We start from the raw sequence: 21045 nt of genomic DNA, 5'->3' as shown, positions 1-21045 counted from the left end.
ATACATCTCTAACACACTGCCCTTTGGGAGTCCCTACTCAGAGCATTTTTACCATCTCTTTGGTGCCCTGATGGCAAGAGTACTCATATGTTCCAGGGCCTGAGGGCACAGTTCCAAATGGACACCAGGAGGCAACAATGACTATGGCGTCTCATTTTAAACCGTTGGTAAAATAAACATCTCAACAGATGGTGCTTGCTTTCCTACAATGTTTTTGCCCTGTGTTTGTGTGTCCCTGGGGCACCACTGCTGGAAAGCAAGTTCCAAGAACTGTTCTCCAGTGCCCAGCATGAGCTCAGCAGACAGGAGATTCCTCCAGGATTCTGCTCAACACTTTCCCATGTACAACTACGGGTTAGTACGGGCTAGAGCCTTTGCAATGAGGTAAGTCCAGTTATTCAGAACCACTTTTAGGGGGAGTCAAAGCCATTGGCTCTTCCTTGAGGTAGAGCCTAGTTATACCTGTGGCCCTTGGTAAGAACTTGGTTGGACCAAACCATAGGTTTTCTTCAAGGCCATGTACATATTTCCAGTCCTACCATGGAGACCCGGTGTTTCCTTAGTGCGTCCCTACAGGCAGTGATTGGTTCTCACCACCCTACCAAAGGGAGGGAGGCAGGAGGAGCTCAATAAGACATCTCCTGGCCGTTGTACCCATGGCAGGGTTGGTCCAGCTTGTGGTCCTTTCCAGTCACTAAATGCCTTCTGGCACTGCAAACCTCAGGTTGAAGACTAAGAGCTCCACAAATCCTCCTTAATTAAACCTCCTGAGGCCCCTGCTGAGTGGTAATGACTTGTCGCCCCTTCCATGAGCAGAAACGCCCAGGCAGATTTTCCAGCTAATGCTGAGCATGTTCAGGAACCAACAGATTGTTTTGATGGGCAGAACCTGCACATCCTGACACAGGACCTGACGTCTTGACCTAGCACTTCCTGGGCAGGCAATGGTAACAAGGAGCAGGGGCTGCAAAGGCTGCTCAGCCTTTTGATTAACTGAGCAATCTGCAAATTAGATGCAAACCACCATGCAAATATGGAAATTACAAGACAGCCAATAGTTTTGGGCATTTTAGGCAATAACACGGCAGAACTGTCTGTGAACAACATTTATGGTCCCAATTTTACTTTCATTCCAAATAAAATGGGAAGTGTGGATATCGGGCACCATACTGAGAAGATCCATTCTTGTCTTGCAAATGGTGGCACTCAGGGCAAGCTGTATGTGACTCTCACTCATGTAAACAAAGGCGCATCTCATGGGCCAGCATTTACTGAGGACCTACTGTGTGTAGAACAACTTTCCGGGTGCTAGGTAACAGCACACAGTGCCCTCATGCAGTAGAGTTCAGTAGAGTAAACATCTATCATTTTCTCTCATTTAATGTTTATTTTTTTAAAATATTTATTTATTTTATTAAATATGAGTACACTGTAGCTGTCTTCAGACACACCAGAAGAGGGCATCAAATCTCATTACCGATGGTTGTGAGCCACCATGTGGTTGCTGGGATTTGAACTCAGGTCCTTTGGAAGAGCAGTCAGTGCTCTTAACTGCTGAGCCATCTCTCCAGCCCTTAATATTTATTAAATGCCACTTGCTAGTCGTGGGCCCTGAGCATGTTAGTCTCCTCACTTGTAAAACGGAGTGAGACAATTATCTCTTGGTGGCTGAAAGGTGCAACCAAGAGTAGCACATCCAACCCTCTCTTGGAACACTGCCTAGCAACAAAGACGGATAGATGATGGATGTTGACCATGACTTAATGGACCTGAAGGAGAGTATGCAGGGGGAAAAAACTAACGGTAAAAGATTACAGCCTGTGTGACTCATCTTGCAGGACATCTGGACATCCTATAAACTAGTGACAGAACAGAACATCTGGACATCCTATAAGTAGTGGTGACAGGTTGGCGGGAGTGCACTGTTCTAAAGGAACGGCAGAGTCCTGTGCCTCTAGTTAACTATCTTACACTATTTAGTAACGTGAGATAGTGTCTCATTGTGTGGCCTGGGCTAGCCTGGAACTCTCTATGGAACAGAGGCTAGCTGTGAGTGCTGGGATTACCGACATGTTCACCATGCCTAGCTTCTGTTCAGTATCTTGATTCTGGTTATAGTTACACAAAGCTTCACACACACACACACACACACATACATACACACACACACACACACACGAACAAAAAATGTGAATAAGGGCTATGGGTCACACCAAGTCAGTTTCCTGGTTTCTTTGTTTCCTTCCTTCCTTCCTTCCTTCCTTCCTTCCTTCCTTCCTTCCTTCCTTCCTTCCTTCTTTCCTCCTTCCCTACACCCCCCTCCAAGAGAGGGTTTCTTCATTAAATTATGGCTGTCCTGGAACTTGCTCTGTAGACCAGTCAGGCCTCAAACTCAGAGATCTGGCTGTCTCTACCATCAAAGGTGTGCGCCACCTTGCCCGGCTTAGTTTCCTGGCTTTGATATCGCAGAGTCATTAAGCAGGATTTTAAAAACAGGGAAGGCTGGCTGAAGGGTCCCTAGGACTTCCCTGTACATTTCTTGGTACCTCCGGTGAATCTATACTTGGTTTAAAATAAAAAGCTGCTTTAAAATTCAGCGCATCTCGTCCACAGCAAGTGTTCAATACGTGCTATTTTATCGCTGCCGTAGAGCGCCGGCATGGGAGTGCCCCTGCGAATAAGACTCAGGCTCTGCCGTTGAGGAGCTTCCAACCCAACAGAAGCAAAAGACCAGCGGAGAAGGGCATTTCGTAGACTACAGAGAAGGGCATTTCGTAGACTACGCAGAGCGTGCCCAGTATGTGGGAGGAATTTCCTGGAGAGCATGTCAGTAGATGTGCGTGCTGAGGTGCGGGGAAGAGCCAGCCAGGAGGGGAGATGGGGAAGGTCCCCAGGGCTGGTGGTGTGAAGCAGTGCGGGGCGGCTGGGGCAGCAGGGAAGCTGGCTCAAGGCAACGAAGGCTGAGGAGAGGCTGGTGGCATGGGAGAGCGTGGCTCTTGGTTTTCAGATGATGTGAGAAACTGCTGTCCTTCGTTAGCTTCCATATCTTCGTTCTTCACTGTGGGTTCTCTGGGAACTTCTGCTTCTGGATGGGACACTGTCCTTAGCCTGGAGTGAAGGTTCTGAGGATCTCTGAGAAAAGTACGAGGCTGGCTCCCCTCAACTGCAGGTTGTACCCCAGGTCCTATCTTCCACCCCGTGGGGGGGGGTTGGGTTTTGGTGTGACTCCTCGGTCTTTTGATGTGGATCATCTTGGGCATACAACAGTCTTTTCCCACAAGCTAGCAATGGGGACAGCATTGGAACCGAGCCCCAGACACCAGGCCCAGATTCTACTCTACTTGATCAGCTATAGGACTGCAAGGGAGCCCCCAAACCCTGCTCTGCAACTTCCTCCACAGTGTGGTGGGCAAACGTCACACACGCTCCAACTTCCTCACGGTAGCACCAAGGACCATGCAATCGAGCACCGGCATGCTTGTGAAGGCCCTGAGGGTTGCAAAGAGAACCTCAAATGTCAGATGTGACAAGGGAGAGAGCTACTGGTGGGGAGGGGTCTTCCCTAGAGACCCTGGTTCCCCTTTAAACCTGGGCTGGTCTTCAGCTGGTGGAAGGGAGGGACGACGACAGGTGCTGAGGAAGACTCAGAGGCCACTGACAAAATCCAGCCGTTGGGTCTATCAATGCTACACTCAAGAGCCAGGTTTTCCTCTAGCTTAGGAATTTAAAAAAAAATATTTTTTATTATTTTTTTATGTGTATGTGTGGTTGGCTTGTATTTATGTATGCGCACCACATACAAGCCTGGTGCCTGTGGAGATCAGAAGAAGGAATTGGGTCCCCTTGGACTAGAGTTACAGACAGTTATGAGCTGCCACGTGGGTGTGAGGAATCAGACCTCAGTCCTCTGCAAGAGCAGCCGTGCTCTTAACTACTGAGCCATCTCTCCAGCCACGCCTGATTTTTGCTAGGGGATTCTTTTAGTATTTAAAGTTATCTTCTTAATGAAGTCACTCCTTAATATTTTTTATTCCTTTTTTTTTTTTTTTTTTGCTTCTCTGCCCCTTTGTTTTGTTTGAAGTAAAATCTTGGCTGGCCCCAAACTCATGATTCTCCCGTTTCTACCCTCAGAGCTCTAGTGTTACAAGTATGCAATTACCACATCGAGTCCTCATTTGAGATTTTGAGAGATCTCCCTGTATGGCCTGGGGTTGGCCTTGGATTTGACATCCTGCTGATAGCTCCCTAGTGTTGGGGTTAGAGGTATGAGCCACCACACTTGCTCTGAGTATTTGTGAAGACCTCATCAGTGTCAGGTGACAGTGACACAAGGTGACTGAACTGAGGAGTCGCTACCCTCAGGAGGTAGCAGCCTAGTGACAGAGAAAGGTATTTATTTATCTGCAGAGTTCTCTTGATGTGATTAGCTACTGAGATGCATGTTGTGGGACCCAAGAGATGGCTCAGAGGTTAAGGGCACTTGCTGTTCTTCCAAAGGATCCAAGTTTGTTTCCTGGCACTCCGGTTAAACAGCTCACAACGCCCTGTAACTCCAAGGGATCCAACCCCTCTGCTGGTACTTGCACACATGTGGCACACACACACACACACACACACACACACACACGCACGAGCATACGCACACATAGAAATAAGAATAAAACTTTTGTGAAAAGGATGTGCTAGGTGTGTGGTGCACACTTTTGATCCCGGGACTCAGAAGGCAGAGGCAGGAGGATCTCTGTGAATCCCAGGTCAACTAGGATGGTCCAGTGGGACTCTGTTTCAAAACAAACAGGATGCATATTGCAAAGGAAACATGGGATACTGCGAGCGTTCACCAGGGGTTTGAGGCAGTTGATTTTCTAATGAAATGAAATTGAAGCTTATACTTGAACTTCAGGAGAAGTACAGCATCTGAGTAGCAAAGGGACAGGGACAGAAGACCGAAGGCCATGAGGACACAAAGTAAGGGCAGGCTTAGAACTGGGTCTTCAGCTGTCAGTAAAGAGCCCACCTCACCAGAATCAGGACTTGAGTTTGGGTCCCAGCACCTGTGTTTTACCAAAACAAATCCAGGCATGGTAGTGTGCCGGGTAGTTCTGATGTTGGGGAGGCAGAGAACCCTGGAGTTCCCTGGCCAGCCAGCTTAGCCTAGTTCATGAGTTCCAGGCCAGTGAGAGATCCTTTCTCTAAAATAAGGCAGTTCTTGAGGAACATAATGACATCTGAGGTTGTCCTCTGACCACCACATACATGTGCCCCTGCCTGTGCACACACACACACACACACACACACACACACACACACACACTCATAAGGACACACACATGCACACAGAAAGAAGCATATGCCAAGAGCTCAGAGCTCAAGTGTGCCCTTTGGGGCAGTCCTGGGCCAGGTCCCACATGAGGCTATTTCCTGGCCATCTCAAAGTGCACTGGGATGCCCTTAAGTGTACTGAGACTATGACAGAATGTGCCCATATCAGATCTGTATTCGAAATGTGACTGACAGGCAAGATTAGAGATGCAAGGTGGTCACAGTCAGGGAGAAGGTGATCCCAGCGGCCGGAATGAGAGGAGAGGCAGCCTGAACTGAAGTACGGCTGTGGAGGAGGGGCAGTGAAGCGGTTGCACAAGGAGAGATGGGACCTGGCCACACACTGGATCTCAGGTAGGAAAGGAATGGTCAACGAGTCCTAGTCCATGGCTTGCAGAACAAGCAAGGAGGTGGCCCCGTTCACAAAATCAAGTCATGGCCGGCAGGGGTGGAAAGGGCATGGAGAGTTAGGCAAAGCAGGACTCTGTCTGAGAAATGCAAATTTGAGTTTCCTGGCTTATCCTTATTCACCTCAGCATACAGCTACGAAGAGACAGAGCTAAGACGGAAAGACAGACTGGGGATTTGGGTGTCGTCTGCCCGTGGATGATAAGGGAGTTCTTCTTGGGAAGTCATGACCCGGAGACAGGATCCTCAGTCTGAAAACAGTACCGACAGTGGAGGCGATGGTGAGGAAGGCTAACATTTCAAGATGGAGACGAGGTGCATGAGTCAGCAATGATGACCTGGGAGTAACCAGAAACGCCAGGAGCACAAGGTCAGAGAACCCCAGAGAGAGGGAAGGGTAGAGACGGAGGGGACGGGCTTCCACAAAGAGAGCCTGTTACCCCAGCTCCAGCAGAATGGAGATCTGCTTCCCAGGGGTGGGGGAGGAAGCCATACCCGAGTGGGGCTGAGGAAGGTGTGGGCGGTGTGAAGTAGAGCACACGGCGGAGCCAAGTCTCTCAAGACACTTGGCTGGAGAGGATGAAGATGGGGGTGGGGGCGGCAACTGGGCCTGAGGAAGGACCGAGTTGTTGGTTTGTTTTCCCGGAGCTAGGAGGACCTACTGGAGGGCTGAAGGAAGGCTCCAGAACCCATCCACAGCAAGCACTGACCGAGGTGGCACCTGAGACCTTGGCTTGAGGCAGAGGGAGTCGAGGAGGAGGATGGTGAGAGGCCTGAGGGTTTGGGAGGGACAAGCGAGGAAGTTCTGCCTGAAGACAGCTACATCTCTCTGGAGTGGGAGGTGAGGTCCTCGGCTGAGATCACCGATGGAGGTGGAGGTTTGGGGAGGAGGGTGTGAAACAGTCATCGGGAGACTCAGCGGGGAGGACCAGGGAATGTGAGAGGAATACCAGGCACTTTTGAAGAACAAGTTGCGTTGGTGATGGTGAACTGGTAGATGTCCCCATCTGCCTCTGTGTGCGTGTGTGTACATGTGCGCGTGTGTCCCCAGGAGTTTTAATCTCAGGTAAAGGTAGAGCAATTGATCCAGAACTGGGTCTTGGTGGGGGGGGGCAATAAAAAGAGGGAGAGGGGTCAAGACAGCTTAGGATATGGACAGGCTGATCCTTAACATGGACCTCGGAATCTGTAAGGAATCAGAGGAGTGAATGAAAAGGGTCTAATGGATCCAAGGTCCTGGTGTTCAGGAACGGTGCTGTGAGGGTCTTTGGCTGAGCAAGCTGGGAGGGCAGGAGAGGGTCATCAGGTGCTTCTCTAGGTGACTTGCAGGTGATGGCCCTGATCAGGAGGAGTCACTGAGGGGTGCTGGGCCTGGGGTAGGATGTGCTGTCCATGGGTCATTGATCTTACTAGGTGACAGACAGGCTTGGAAAAAGGTGGGTGATTGAGAATGTGAGAGTCACCATGGGGGGGTTGGGAGAGAGGGTAGGTATGGGGAGGGTTATAGGAGGAGGGGAAGGGGGAATGTGGACAGGCCTCAAAGGCCTTACTTAATAAGGAGAGTGGCTAGCAAATGGCAGGGAGGGTCACTGCTTAGAAAAATGGCCTCCCCTTGTGTCTGCCTTGCCCTGGGAACCAGCTCAGGAAAATGGAGAAAATTAGGAAGAGCAGGCAACAGATGCAGTACAAGGCCCAAGTTAGAAGCTTTACGTCTAGTTCCTGCAGCGCTAGACACACGGTGTGACCTCAGGCAAGTCATTTCCCTTCTGTGCAGCTGAACTTTCTCATAAATAAAAGTAGGTCTTAGGAAGTGGCAGAGGTCTGGCTTGCAGCCCAGGTTAGAAGTGACAGTATGGTTGGAGTGTTTGGATAGTAATCCCATAGTTCCCGGGTCAGCAGGAACCCCTAAACACTGTCACCTTGATATGAGTTACAGTGTGAACCTAACTGATGAGCCAGTCCCTGGGGCCCAGCCTCTCTGCCATTACAACACCAGAGTCTCCAATGTGCCTTCTCAGAGGTGGCTGTAGGCGGCTCATGAAAGAACAGACACTTGCTACAGGCAGGAGCCCATCTGCTGGCACAGAGGAAGCCAAGCGTCCTAGCTCCCCTTGTTCTTCTATCTTGCGTTCTTGCAGCAGCCAAAGGAGCTATGACATGCTAATCTAACCAGGAGAGAGCAGGTGCTCCCTGCTCCTCTTTTAGCTGATGGCTGGGGTGGTCCTCGGTGGTCCCTTGCTGCTTCAGAAGTTCTTCAAAGGTAGAGGAATGATCATCTGTCAGCTCTGTAATCCTAAGCCTTTCTCCTCCTCAAGTCAGCCCTGAAAATGCTCACCCTTTCTATGGCGTTGGGCAGCATTATCTCCCCGAATTGTAGAGCCTTTACAAGATAGGTCTTTGTCTAGGGGCCAGCCACTTCTCAGGGAGCCACATCAGGACCACTTCCAGGGTGCCAGGATTCCGAGAGGTGTTCCGTGCTCGGAGGATGCACAAGGAAACTAGTCCGCCCGAACTCCAACACACCAGGACAAGCCCTGCATCTGGCTTGCTTGTACCCAGTAGTAAATGTTCAATAAACATTTGCCAAATAAATGAAGGCATTTCAAATGTTTAAAGAAGAAAACCTCACCCAGTCCACCAGAATTCTACATTATCGATTGAATTACTCCTGTTTATTTGGGTAGATAATTAAAAGTCTGCTAAAAGACATTCTCTAGTATTTATCAGGGACAACCACGCGTCACGAATTTTACAAATGTGAGCTGATTTTATTTTACGATCCCGTGAGCTGGGTAAGTTAATCCCACTTTAGAAATAAGGGGACTGAGGCTTAAAGAAAAGTTAAGAGCCTGTCTTGAGGCCATAGAGTAAGTAAGCGGTGGCCCCCGGCTTCTAACCTGGATTAGGAGCTAATTTTGAAGGTGAAGCTGTGTTCGGCACAGCAGCGGCCTCCTACAACTTCACAGCGCAGTGGCATCAGGAGTGACAGGAGTGGAGGGGAAGACTGAGAAGTGTGTGAAGGAAGAAGGCAGCAGAGGTTCCCCACTGCCTCTCCCCATGGCCATATCCCAGGGAATCTGCATGCTTCAAGCTTGGGGACCTTTGCCCAAGCAGAATAGAAAGGGGTCTGGTTCCCGCGTGTCTCTTCCTCTTTGATGGCTGGGCTGGTTCTCCCTTCCCAGTGCCCTCTCACATTTCATTCAGAACTGCACTTCTTAGTTCTCTGAATGCTCCAGAGGCCTAGAAATGAGCCAAGCCCTAGGGCCTGTGGATGTTGTCCTCACCCTCATGGGTCCCATGAAGTCTATGACTCATCGCCCCAGAAGGGACCCCTTGTTTCAGAACCCTGGGGAACAGGTAGCAGAGTTCCAGAAGACATTCGTGGTCTGATCTGTGACAGCTGAACACAGCTGTAAGCTCCCCCACACCTGTTTAAGCCTGCCTGACAGGTGAGCAGCTGTGTTCCACATCTGCCTGTCCACCTGTCTCCTTTTCAGGTCTGAGGGGACAACCAATGCTCTTCAGAGAGGAGGCCAGACGCCTGAGGCAATACCCTTACTTGGACTACTACTCGGAAGGGACTAAAGGGGATAAGGAGGGCAGGCAGGCTTGTGCCTGAGTCTTCATTGAACATTCCGACCCCCCCAAACCCCAATTGCCAAGTCTCTCTCACTGCCTCCAGCGCCTCCTCCTAGCTTCCCAAGCTTCTGCCTGCCAAGCTCTGCGAATTATCACACATGCCAATAAGTCATTAGAAACCAGAACGGCAAATGTGGGGTTGCCATGGAGACCAACACCAGGAACTGGCAGCCCAGGGGGCTGGCCAATGGCTCAGGTGTATTAGGGGGAGGGCTGAACTGTCTGACAGAGGCTGATAAGGTGCTACACTGAGGTGCTGCTGGCTCTGACTCCTTCCTTAACTTCCCGTTCCCAGGACCTGTGTGCCGTTCGCCTGTGGCTTGCTAGGATGAGTCCTGCATAGGCTGGGTGGGTGGGGGCAGATGCAGAGGGGGTAGCTTTGATAGTGCCCAGTTGGCAGCCAGCTCCAGGGCCAGGAGTACTGCAGCCCTAGCAGCCTGGGCTGGGTTACACATGTTTTGGAAAAACTAAGAGCCCAATGAGGGTCTAAAGGCAGGGCAGAAACCCAAGCAATACTCTTCTGGGTCTTACTTTACTTCAGCCAGGTACTTAGCATAGCACCCTTTGTAGGTAAACACACACACACACACACACACACACACACACACACCACTGGTGAGTGGAAGAGAGACATTACGGGAGCAGGACCTGACAAGCTAAAAGTAAGCCCTAGGTTGGGAGCCCAACTTGTTCAAGGACTCAGTGTGACCTTCAACAAAGTCCCTTCTCTCTGTGCCTTGGCTTCACTGTCTGGAAGACATGGAGGTGCCTTAAATCTAGTGTTTCAAACTAGCTCTCAGGCTTCAGGATATAAGACGATTTCCCCAGGGTCACTGGGAGGTCAGCAGAATCTTGAGTGGAGTTCTGGTCTACCTCACTACCTTTTTTTTTTTTTTTTTTTTTTTGGCCTTATACTCACTTTCCTATAGCTACTATAACAAATTAACATGAATTCTATGTCTCACTTGAGTTTATTTATTTATTATAGGCATAGAAGTCAGACTGGAATGGGTCTCTTTCAGTTAAAGTCAAGGCATCTACAGTTTAATTCTTTTCTGGGGGCCCCAGGGGACAACACTTCATGCTTTTCCCTGCTTCCAGAAGCTGCCTTCATTCCTTGGCCCAAGGCTAACAGTGACTGGTCAAGTCTTCCTGAATCACATCACTCCAGCTCTGACTTCCGTCCCCTCTCCACAGGACCCTGTGATTACACCGTACTCACTAGGATAGTTCAGGACACCTCTTGATTTCTATTAGAAAACTTACCATCTTTTTCCTATGCAACAACAGAGTCACAGGCCCTGGGGACTAGTGTGATACAAAAGGGCTCTTGCTCTGCCTCCCGTACACTGCAGTTCTGTTTCGAAACAAAGCAAAACATCCACTTCTGAAAGCATTGGGAAGCACAAGGCCAGATGACTTTCAATTATAAAGTAACCGAGACCTGAGTTCCTCCTCTCATCTCTCGGAATTTCCTTCTGAGAAAATAACAGGAACCCTGGAACCTGCAAGGTTGACAGGGAGTTATGGGCTGCACGGAGATGACTCTAGGGCCACCAGAAAAGGGGATCTAGGAAGGAACGAATGAGAACCATTCTAAAGAACCTCCTTAGCTCCCCCCACATTCACCTTGACATTCAGATTACCCTGCAGTGTCTGTTCTTGGGTTTTCTTTCCAGATAAGGTCAGGTGGAACTGTGTGTGTAAGTCAGGTGCAGGAGGCACACTGATTCAGCCGTCATGAGGCTGAGATGCCAGCCTCCCTTCCATACCCTTCAAAAACCATACCCAAGATTGGAAAGCTGGGTCTTGAAACCTTCCTGTGGTCCTAGGGGCCATTTCCAGCACCAACAGGTGCAACAGCTTCCTCCTTGCTCTGGGCGGGGGGGGAGATAATGGCCTTCTCTCTCTGTCCACCTGACCTCTGTCCTCATCTTGGCAGATACAGTCTGCCAGGGCCTGAGAGGTCCCCCTGATCCCCCGTAAGGCTGAATAACACCACACAGAAAGGTGGAAAGTAACCGTGGCCTGGTGTCTGTAGGTTTTATCCAAATGGATCACTCTCTTCTCAGCCCTGTTTCTTCCTTGGTATAAAGCAGCATCCCTACCTCTCGTGTTTCAGGGGACCCTGGAAAGGGAATGCAGAAGGGGGTGAGCTGTTCTCTGGAGGAGCGGCCCTGGGGAAAAGGAGGGAAAGGAACTACCGTTTATTCTACTTTGAAGTAGGCACTTTACACAGATTAGATCACTTAATGTGGTGACTGAGAACCAGAGCTCTGGAGTCCCAGTGACGTGGGGCCGCTTTCTGGCTCTGTCACTTGCGGACTGTGTGTGGCCTCCGGCAAGTGACTTAAAGCTTCTCGGCTTTAGTTTCCTCAGCTGCGAAATGGGAGAGACTAATGTCTGCTTCCCAGCGTTCCGTGGATTAAATGAGATGAATGCAGTAAAGCCTTGGGCACTGCAGAAGCACGCACAAGTGTTAGCTATTATTACTAACAACCCTGGGAAGAAGCTGTTATTAACCCAGACTTAACACAAGTCCAAGTTGAGGCTCGAGAGGTTAAGCTAAAAATGCCCAAGGGCAAGTAGCTAGAAAATGGGGCTCTCACCCAGCTCCGGCTGACTCTACTTGCAGGAGATTGTGAGCCACAAGGACAACAGCAGCCCTGCAGCTTGAAGGAAGCAGGACCTGCGGTATAATTTGAACCCTCCTTTCTTAGCTCTTGAGGGCTCAGAATAAGAGAGAGGGTTGTTAGTGAATGGTGGCAACTTTATCAGTGTGACTCCTGGCTTCTACTCTTTGGCTGAGGTCCAAGGAGAGGTGCATTGTTTTACTTATACTTTGAGTAGACGAGGATACCCCCCAATGGATTCTCTTACCCTCTACTACAGAGGTGAGCCACCCTCTGCTCCAATGGAGCAAACCCCGACTTGGGGAAAGGAGCAGCCACTTCACTAAGAGGATTGTCATGGAGCAGCCTGCCACAAAGGGCTCAGGGCCATTGAGAAGATGTAACAGGAAAGGCAGCTGACTGTAGGAAAATGGAGCCCAGAGGCATTTCAGAGCAATGGGCCACAGATACCAGATGGGCTAAGGACATTTGTGGACTGCTCAGAGGGGTTCTGAGAGCAGAGCAGAAAGCAGTGGGACCTGGGAAGGAGGCAAAGACCATGAGAGGAGGATACCACGAGAAACAGAATACAGGGAAGGGACACCCCCACTCACCCGCTACTTCCCTGCTGGGCACAGAGCTCGCTGACTTGCTCCCACCCCTAATGTGACCCCTGATCCTCCCCTCCTGCTTGATCAGCCTCTCACCCCTCCAGGTAGAGATTCTCCATCCCTCCCCTCTGCAGAGTGGAACCCCACTTTGTTCTCCAGGCCCCAATCTGCCGCACCTCCTGAGGAAGCGTTCCCTGTGTACTCCCACACAAAGCGCACAGTTCTGATAACATTTATAGTCTAAATCACACAGTTTAGCACTTGGTTTTAAATACTGTCTGGTATTATTCCCTCGTTATTCAGAGTATGAGTTCTGCCTCCCCAAATTCATCTGAGCGTCTCCCTACCAGCAGCGGCTAGGTCTTACACTTGTTCACACCCGTACCCCAGACCTCCCCACCACCACCACCAAGACCAAGTGCCACAGACCGGCGGGCACACACTGACTGGCCAAAATAGTCTTGGTGGCAGGAGAACGCTGGGACGGAGGGCTCAACCCTGAGGTTTCAAAAATCCAAATCCTGAAAGGTCTCCATCTCACCCAGAGGAGCCAAAGTCCTCAACCAGAACCCTAGCTCTAGGCTGGGGTTCCTTTGGGTATTCCCTGGCTTCAGATTCTTCTTTTCTTAGCACGCACTAGCCTCTCCTTTGCCCCTCTCTACAGCATGCCAGAGCCCATCCTGCCTTCCAGCTGTCACACTAGCTATTTATTCCTTCTGCCCAGCACTCATTCATGTTGCCTGGCTACCTGTGGCGACCCTGAACGACCTATGCCCCTCCCCCTCCCTCTTCCCTTCCCCTCCCTCTCCCCGTTCCTGCCCCCCTCTCCCTCCCTCCCAGACCTCTCCTCATCCATCTATTTCTCTTGCTATATTTTTCTCTGGAACCCTCTACACTCTCCAATATGCTTTCTTAGTTTACTTTGTCGTATCCCCAGACGGCAAAATAAAATCTCCTTAAGGGCAGAGTCCTCCGTTATTCCCTGCTGCCTGTACCCCTGGGGCAGGCACGGAGGGTTGGTAAACACTGGCTAATGAAGAGGCACACCACCCACCCTGTTTATGAAGGCAGAAGCGTGGCAGTGCTGAGATGGGCTGTGGGTGGAGCCATTCCACAGATCCCCAGGGTTGTGGGAGTCCATGTTGCTCCTTGCCTGGGCCATCCTGAGCGTCACGCTGAACCGAACGTCGAACGTCGGCCTCTCTCCTCTCCCGTTTACTCTGAAGCAGCTTTTACAGCGGCTCCGCCTTCAGGACATGACAACCTTTGCCTTCCCAAGCCAGACCTTTTCGCCCCTGCTCTGCATGCTCAAGTGCAGTGCTTTGCAGACATAAACCTTCCTTGCTGTGATTCTCTCTACTTCCGGGAAGGATCAGATAAGACAGACCCACTTCTCCTGGGGGACCCAAGCTGGCTGCTTCACAACCGTCGCCCCCCTTCCTACCTCATGTTTTCTCTGAAGGAGCTGCCTCAAGAGATGCTTGTAAACAGAACCTGCCGCACTGGTTCTTCCCAGCTCACCCAGCCTGCTGTGTTAGCAGCAGCGGCCTCTACATAGCCTGCTTGTCTCCTTTCACCTTCGCTGGCTGGGCGCGTTCCGTTCTCCCCTCCCCCAGGGAGCCATGCTTTGGTTGGGCCCTCTCCTGTGTCCACAGACACTGAGTCGGGGTGAGCTTCTTGGAGTCTCTGACAGAAGGAAGCAGTGTGAGACCTTGTGTTTTGTTTTGTCTTGAGACAGGGTCTCGCTGCCTAGCTCTGTCTGCCCTGGAACTCTCTGCAGACCAGGCTGGCCTTAAACGCCTCCTAAGTGCTGTCACAAAAGGTGTGCACCACCCCCATCTCCTGGAACTATCAGGTCCTGGGGACTGCAGATGGGGCTCCTGGTCAGAGTGCTTGCTTAGCATGTGGGAGATCCTAGGTTGGAATCCCTAACATCACCAAGTAACAAACAACAAAAAACAGGTTCATGGCATTTAATATCACATCCTGTGGGAGCAGGAAGAAGGGGTTGGGAGACTTTGAAGTCCCCTAAAGAGGGAAAGGTGACCACTAGCTTTGACAGGGCAGGCATGGGGAGAAGCCAGCTCAGAGATAAGTTACATGACTCGGGGTACCTCTAGGCCAATAGCAGCTAAGTCCTGGGGGTCGTGAGGGGCTGGAACCCTGAAGTCAGAGAAGGGTTAAATCTCTCCCTCTTTTCATGTCTACTTTAGCAACTCTGAGCCTCAGTTGTTCTGTGTGTCAATCAGGGACAGGAGACCCACCAGCTAATAGGGATACTTGGGGTCTAGTTGGGTCTAGTGCCTGGCCCATGAGGGCTCAGTAAACACTAGGGTCTGTACCGTGTGTCATTACAAATAGAGAGGCAGAAGCTGAGAAGCCGTCTTTGCCCCAGGAACTCTCCATGTGCTCTTCACGGTGGAACTTGCTTCGAGTCCATCAAACGCTGAACAGCAGGGAAGATGTGGGTGGAAGAAACACAGAGACAAACTGAATTCTAAAGCAGACCTGGTTAAACTCACCCCCCTACAAGGCAGCTCTCTAAGGCCAAAAGCATCTCCCAGGTCCCCAGAAAGTATCAGAAGCCGGAGTACAAGGCCTTGGGTACAGCAGAATCTGGGCACTGATGGCTTAGGCTTAGACATGTGTGGGGAGTCAAGGTCACACAACCAAACCCAGCAGGGCTGCACCAGGCCCCCTGCTTAGAAGCTCACTCTTTTAGACCAAGGGGTTCGGGGCTGTTCTGGGCAGCTAGCCAGCCCCACTAGAAGCCTAGCTCCTACCATCAGGAACAAAAAAAGGCTGAAGAAGGCCATTAAGAGGTGTTAGTAATAGCCATGAAGGACTACACATAAACTCCACAGTGCCTTTTCATCTTCAACTCCTGTGCCCCAGATACCCTCAGCACCACTGTCCTGAGGCTCCCCACTTCTGCTAGCTGGCCCCCTTTCAGGCCGTACCCCAAATATCAAGTGCTTTAGTAGGTTTTTTCTAGTCTAAAGACATGAGTACCTTCCTCTGTTCAGCCCTAGACTATATAGCACCGACTCCTTGCTAATAACAACTTATATAGCACTCACTATATTCCATACACTCCTCTGGGCTCTTTGACCTGGGTTCCCTCCTCTAATGAAGGAGGTGCTATTATCACACCAGTTATGGATGGAGAAACTGAGGCTCAGAGAGGGTAGATGAGTTTCCCAGAGTCTCCCAGCAACAAGTGGTGCAGCCTGGGTAGAACTTGGGTGGGTGGCTCCAGAATCTATACCCTTACTGTGTGCTCCCTGAGGGCAGAGACAATAGCTGAATCATCTCTGTTTCTGCACAGAGTCGGTGCCTTAGGGGAGGTGAGTTGACTGAACAAGTAAAGCCCAAATGAGACAAACTCCATGCCTGTCCATAGCCCAGAGACAGCTACACTACTCAGGAGATCTAAGACAAAGTCACCTTTCTGGTCTGGCCTCTCTTAGAGGCCAGTCATACACTTCCGCAGCAGGACCTGTCTTACTGTGACTCTTCTTTCTGTGCCCCTGTGTTTGTTTTGATGTCATCCTTCTTCCTGTTTGTGACCCCATCTCCTGTCCCCCTTCCACCTTCGACCACCGACCTTGTCCTGGCTTGCAGTCCTTACAGCTACCTAAGCTACCCACCCCCATTCTCTCTCTCTCCCTCTCTCTCTCTCTCTCTCTCTCTCTCTCTCTCTCTCTCTCTCTCTCTCTCTCTCGGCTTTTGTGACAGTGAAGGCTTAGCCGAGGAGGCCAGAGCAGGAACAGCATGGACTCATTAGGCGGACCACGGATGAAGCTCCAACACTGGCCTCAGATAAACACAGCATGTCCTCCTCACGCTTCACCCCATAAAGGCGGAGACCAAGGGAGAGTGGCTGCTACCTACTTCTGTAGGTCAGAAGGATTCTCTGCCCTCCCCATGTCCTCTGCAATGCCCTTCCTCCTCTAGGAAGTCTTCCTGGATCACGTGAGAAGGTTTATTCATGTAACCATTCAGCAAATATAGTCTGTATTCTAAGTAGAGAGACAAAGACATACTCCTGAAAAGCTAGGGCAAATGCGGGCTCCATTGCCACTGTGGAATCCAGCAGATGTCCTAAGTATCATAAGAGGCTCCATTGCCACTGTGGAATCCAGCAGATGTCCTAAGTATCATAAGAGGCTCCATTGCCACTGTGGAATCCAGCAGATGTCCTAAGTATCGTAAGAGACAACTAAACTGCAGCGGTGACTTCCAAAACCACGGAGGGCAAGCGGCCCGTTCTCTCTTGGCCTCGATAGCAGAGACAGGGGTGCAGCCCCTCTAGGAGAACTGAATAGGATGGTTTCTGTAAAGCTCCTCGCGTAGCCTGGTGAAGAGCGGCTACTCCGGAAGCTGACTTTAATTCCTTTCTTGTATGAACCACTAACTTCTCCATGGCCCTGGCCTCCAAGATAGATGATGATTTACAAAACCACTTCATCCTTTCAGGTTGGAAACGACTTGACTGATACACCACCGTACGCAGGGAGCAGTGGAGACAGGATGCTAAGGTTCATTCTGTGATTATGCTGCTAGTTTTCTGCGGTTATTAATGCTCCTCATCTCCCTCCACCAAACCTTTGGAAGAAACTGGTGGACGTGGAGATATCAAGTTCAAATACAAGTTCAGTTCTGCCCGCAATGTGGAGGTTTCCCTATTACCCGTATCCTCCACAGGCACATAGTAGATGTTTAATAAGTACTTGTTGGACAAACAAGTTTTTTAAAAGAGCAACACCGTTTCCTCCTTCCCTTCAAATAAAAGAAACAAGGGAGTGTGTGTGTGGGGGGGGAGGTGCAAATGAGTGACTGATAGGGCAAAGGGGATGACAGGAATGAGGCAATTCAGGTGCCAGACCTGCCAGCCTGGTCCTCTCTGCAAAGGGGATGCGCCAGGGACAACGGTACATGTGCACCCACTGTCAAGAGGCGAGGAAGCCGTTGTGTGCCCCGCTTGTGGTTTAAGCTGCATTTTACAGAAAGGTAAAGGGGGCAGTAGAGGCCTGGAAGGAAGGGAGGGAGGTAAACTTGGAGGGGTGGGGGGAGGGTGAGGATGAGCAGTGTAGTGTGAGAGTGAAGGGAGATGAAGAGGTGCTTCAGGAGGAGGGAAGAGTAAAGGAGGGACAGGGGAAAGGGGGGGAGACATGGGCAGTTAGGAAGCATTCTGTTGGCCTAGCTTGGTAGCAACGAGGCCCAGATCTCTGAGTTCTTATTGCCATTCCGTGTCTCCCTCAGGGTAAGCTCTGGCAGGAGATCTGGTTTTGGGGGTGTTTCCGGGTGCCAGACCCTGGGACGTGTCAAAATCCTTGAGGAGCCAGAGAGTTTTTCCACTCCTCGCTTTCCAAATAACATTCTGCCCTAGGCCCCAGGCTCCCCCAGACAGGCAGCAGGCTACATCCGAGACAGTGCAGGGAAGGAAGAAGGCTGGACAGGCAAGACCCCTAGCTGTGTTCCTTCACTTCTTCAGATTGTCTTCTAGCCAGGAAAGTGGGTCAAGCCACCCAAGGAAGGTAGAAGAGCCACTGGCCAGAGCTTTTCTGTCCTGCATATAGCCCTGCTCCTCCCTTCTGTTTTGGAGGACTGTTCAAGGAGCCCAGCGGCCACTAACAGGAGGTTGCTGGCTTCTCCTTCAGAAAAAAACAAAAAACAAAACAAAAAACAACAACAACAACAAAAAAACACTGTCCAGAGTGATGTCGGGGTAAAGGGAACGAAGCCTGTCATCATTCTGGATAAGTAAAGATGCCCAGATCTTTGCTCCTGCTCCCCTCGACAATGGTGAAGAAGCTGGCAAAAGGCCCATTCTGTTGTCCTGACCTGGCTGCTCTCTCCAGTGCCCTCCTGCCTCCTAGGGTCTTCAAGCAGACGGCAGCCAGTCCATCTCTGGCAACCAGCGGCAACCAGCGCTGTGCCCAGCCCACCCCCTCCAAGCCCTGCCAGTCGTCCAATTAGAAGCTGCGTTGGCTTCAACAGATGGGAGCTGCGGCAGCCTGAGGAACAGAGCACAAAGCCCAGCTGACATTTTCCTTCCTGTTCATTTGGTGGGGGAGGAAGGGCAGGGGCAGCCGGGAGCATTGCAACACCCCGCTAGGGCCCACCCCCGGGGTCCAGTTCTCTCCTTCAGCATCTCAGCTCAGCTGCCTGACCCCGCCGCTCGAGGATTTTGGCTGGCTGGGCAGTCTGCGCCCGCAAAACCCTGTCATGCCAGCAGAACAGACGGCCCACCTGTGGCTGGCCAGCCCAGCCTGTCCCTGGCGTGATGCGGTGGCCTCAGAGCTGCTTCAAACCGCACAGCGCCCAGGCTAAGCCCGGCCGGCCCCTCCCCCACCCAAAAGTCCCATCCTAGACTGCAGTCAGACCCCAGTCTCCCGACCGGGAGGAGCCTGGCTCTCCGTGCCAGATACTTTGTAGAGACCCAACCAAGGCCATCCTGTCTTTTCTGCACGGCCACCACCCGAATTCCCAGGAAGGGAAAGTCCCCTAGGCTCTGGTGCACTCCCAACCAGTAAGTCCGCCTCTGTCACGCCCTCTCTAACCCCGGGGCCACCTCTTTGGCTCCTCCACATCTCCAGGGCTCCCCACTACCCAGCAACAGTTTGAGGGGTTGGGGCCTCTCCCAGTTGGTTCAGGTCCTGACCCCCCTCCCCCGCCGCTCGAGTCCAGCCGGCGCAGCGGCCACCTCCTTTGCCTTCTCCAGCTCTCCTTCCTTCGCCCCTCCCGGCCTTCTCCCAAATCACCAGCTCTCCTGCAGGCATCTCGGCGACCGCCGCGGTCGCGGCCGCGCTCCCCTCCCCCACTGGGTCATCAAAGCCCTGGCCGCGGGGACGGGATCGCCGCGACCCTTGAGGCCACGCCAGCGTCCTCGGAGTCCACGACCCCGACCGCCGGGGAGCCGCACACTCACCGCGCGGGCGCTGTCCTATATGTATGTCTGCCACTCGCCGCCCGGCTGGGATCGCTGCTCCACAGCGGGCTGCCACCCAGGCCAGGGAGGCTCGCCGGGCGCCTTCCCCAACCTGCACTTGTCTTGGGAGTGGTCGCAAAGCCCAGCCTGCGAGGGCGTCAGCAGAATGACTGTGTCCCCAATCCTGCGCGCCGCGGCCGGAGGCTGGCGGCCAGGGCCGGCGCTCCCGGAGCGCCGCGCGTCTGCGGAGCACGGAGCAGGCCCGCGGCGCCCGGCGCCCCCGCCGCGCCTCCTCCCTCCTGGCTGCTCGCGCTCGTCCTCCTCACTAGCTGCTCCGCCGCGCTCCCAACCTCCCTAGCCCACTCTGGTCGCCTCCTCCCTGTCTGCTTGCCACGCCAACCCCCGCCAGTCCCGCTGCCATTTTAACTCCTGAGTGGCCAGAAGCCCCTTCTGCCTCACTTGCACACACCCCAGAGGAAGGAGTTGGGTGGGGCCCGATGCCGTAGTTTGAGCGGTCCTTCTGCATCAAGACCCAAGGCTTAGTGCTTGGGGGTGAGGGGAAAAATAAGTGGCCTTTGCTGATGCTCCCTCTGACCCTCTTGCAAAAGCCAAGAGAACAGATGGGAAATTCAGCTTGTAGGACAGGTGTGGCTCATAGGCACGGCTTGTGACTGTGACCACATTTTTGCATGGTACTATCTTCCCCAAGTTAACGGTGGATAGGACAGCAGCAGTGGGTGAGTTTGTCCATGGCCACTGGCGGTTCTTCTGTCAACAGGAATGGTCTTTCCAGTATCGCTTCCAGAATAGGCAGTTCTAGTCTCCCGGCACATGGTTAGTCTCAGTGGAATTAAGGGAGGAGCTGACAGGTCCACACAGGGACTTGGTTGCAGGGTTCTCCACCTGCAGGCTGGTCATCATGAAGCTATGAAACTAGGAGAATTCTGTGTATGCAGAAAATGGGTGCTGGGCTACTGCTTGGTGGCTTAGAAAATTTGGGTCACTCTCACACATTGGGGCTCAGAAGGGTAGGTCTCCTGCCGCAGTGAAGGATTCAGGCCCAACTCTTTGAAAGGCCTTCAGTGTGGCCCACTCGGGATGAATACCAGAGCACAGCCTCCTAGCAGGCCACGCCCAACCAGAGCCTGGGAAGTCAACATGAGAGAAGATGGGGCCCAAGGTGTGGGGACTTCTGCAAGTCAGGGCTTCTTCAGAGGGCTGTTCTTTAGCTCAGTGTCCTGGCCAGACACAGGGCTTCTGGGTCCTGTCTTTTCTAAGAATACAACTAGCAGTGACAGCCATGCCTACAGGCTTGTCGAGTGGACAAGAAGTTCTGTGTTCTGTATAGACAGAGGAGGTGGCCCCTTAATCCTTCCAGTAAGCACATACTAAATGTGTTGAACTACTCCTGGGCCTCCACCCGCCACCCCTGCTGTGGGGCATAATGGCCTGCGGGATCTGAGAGGGATGGGTTGGAAGTACTTGAAACAAATTTTAGCATTTCAAGGCAATGGAAGGT

The 21045-nt window shown here is 51.9% G+C and overlaps 1 protein-coding gene and 1 pseudogene across 2 annotated transcripts in view; one reads left to right on the top strand and one right to left on the bottom strand.

Moving 5' to 3' along the window:
* Lrrn2 (leucine rich repeat neuronal 2) overlaps positions 1–19813 on the bottom strand; it is a 60271-nt gene extending 40458 nt beyond the window's left edge. The window contains 1 exon segment of one of the 2 annotated variants that reach the window (NM_001177368.1): positions 19527–19813. The gene's annotated coding sequence lies outside the window, so the exon portion shown is untranslated. 2 annotated transcript variants of the gene reach the window in all.
* Positions 18398–19855, top strand: LOC148001607 (uncharacterized; annotated as a pseudogene).
* Positions 19856–21045: the final 1190 nt, after the last annotated feature.

This window comes from Rattus norvegicus, chromosome 13, assembly GCF_021556685.1.
Source record: "Rattus norvegicus strain SHRSP/BbbUtx chromosome 13, alternate assembly SHRSP_T2T, whole genome shotgun sequence".
Taxonomy (NCBI): Eukaryota; Metazoa; Chordata; class Mammalia; order Rodentia; family Muridae; genus Rattus; species Rattus norvegicus.
Note: the sequence above shows the minus strand (reverse complement) of the source record. Positions and strands in the feature narration are given on the sequence as shown.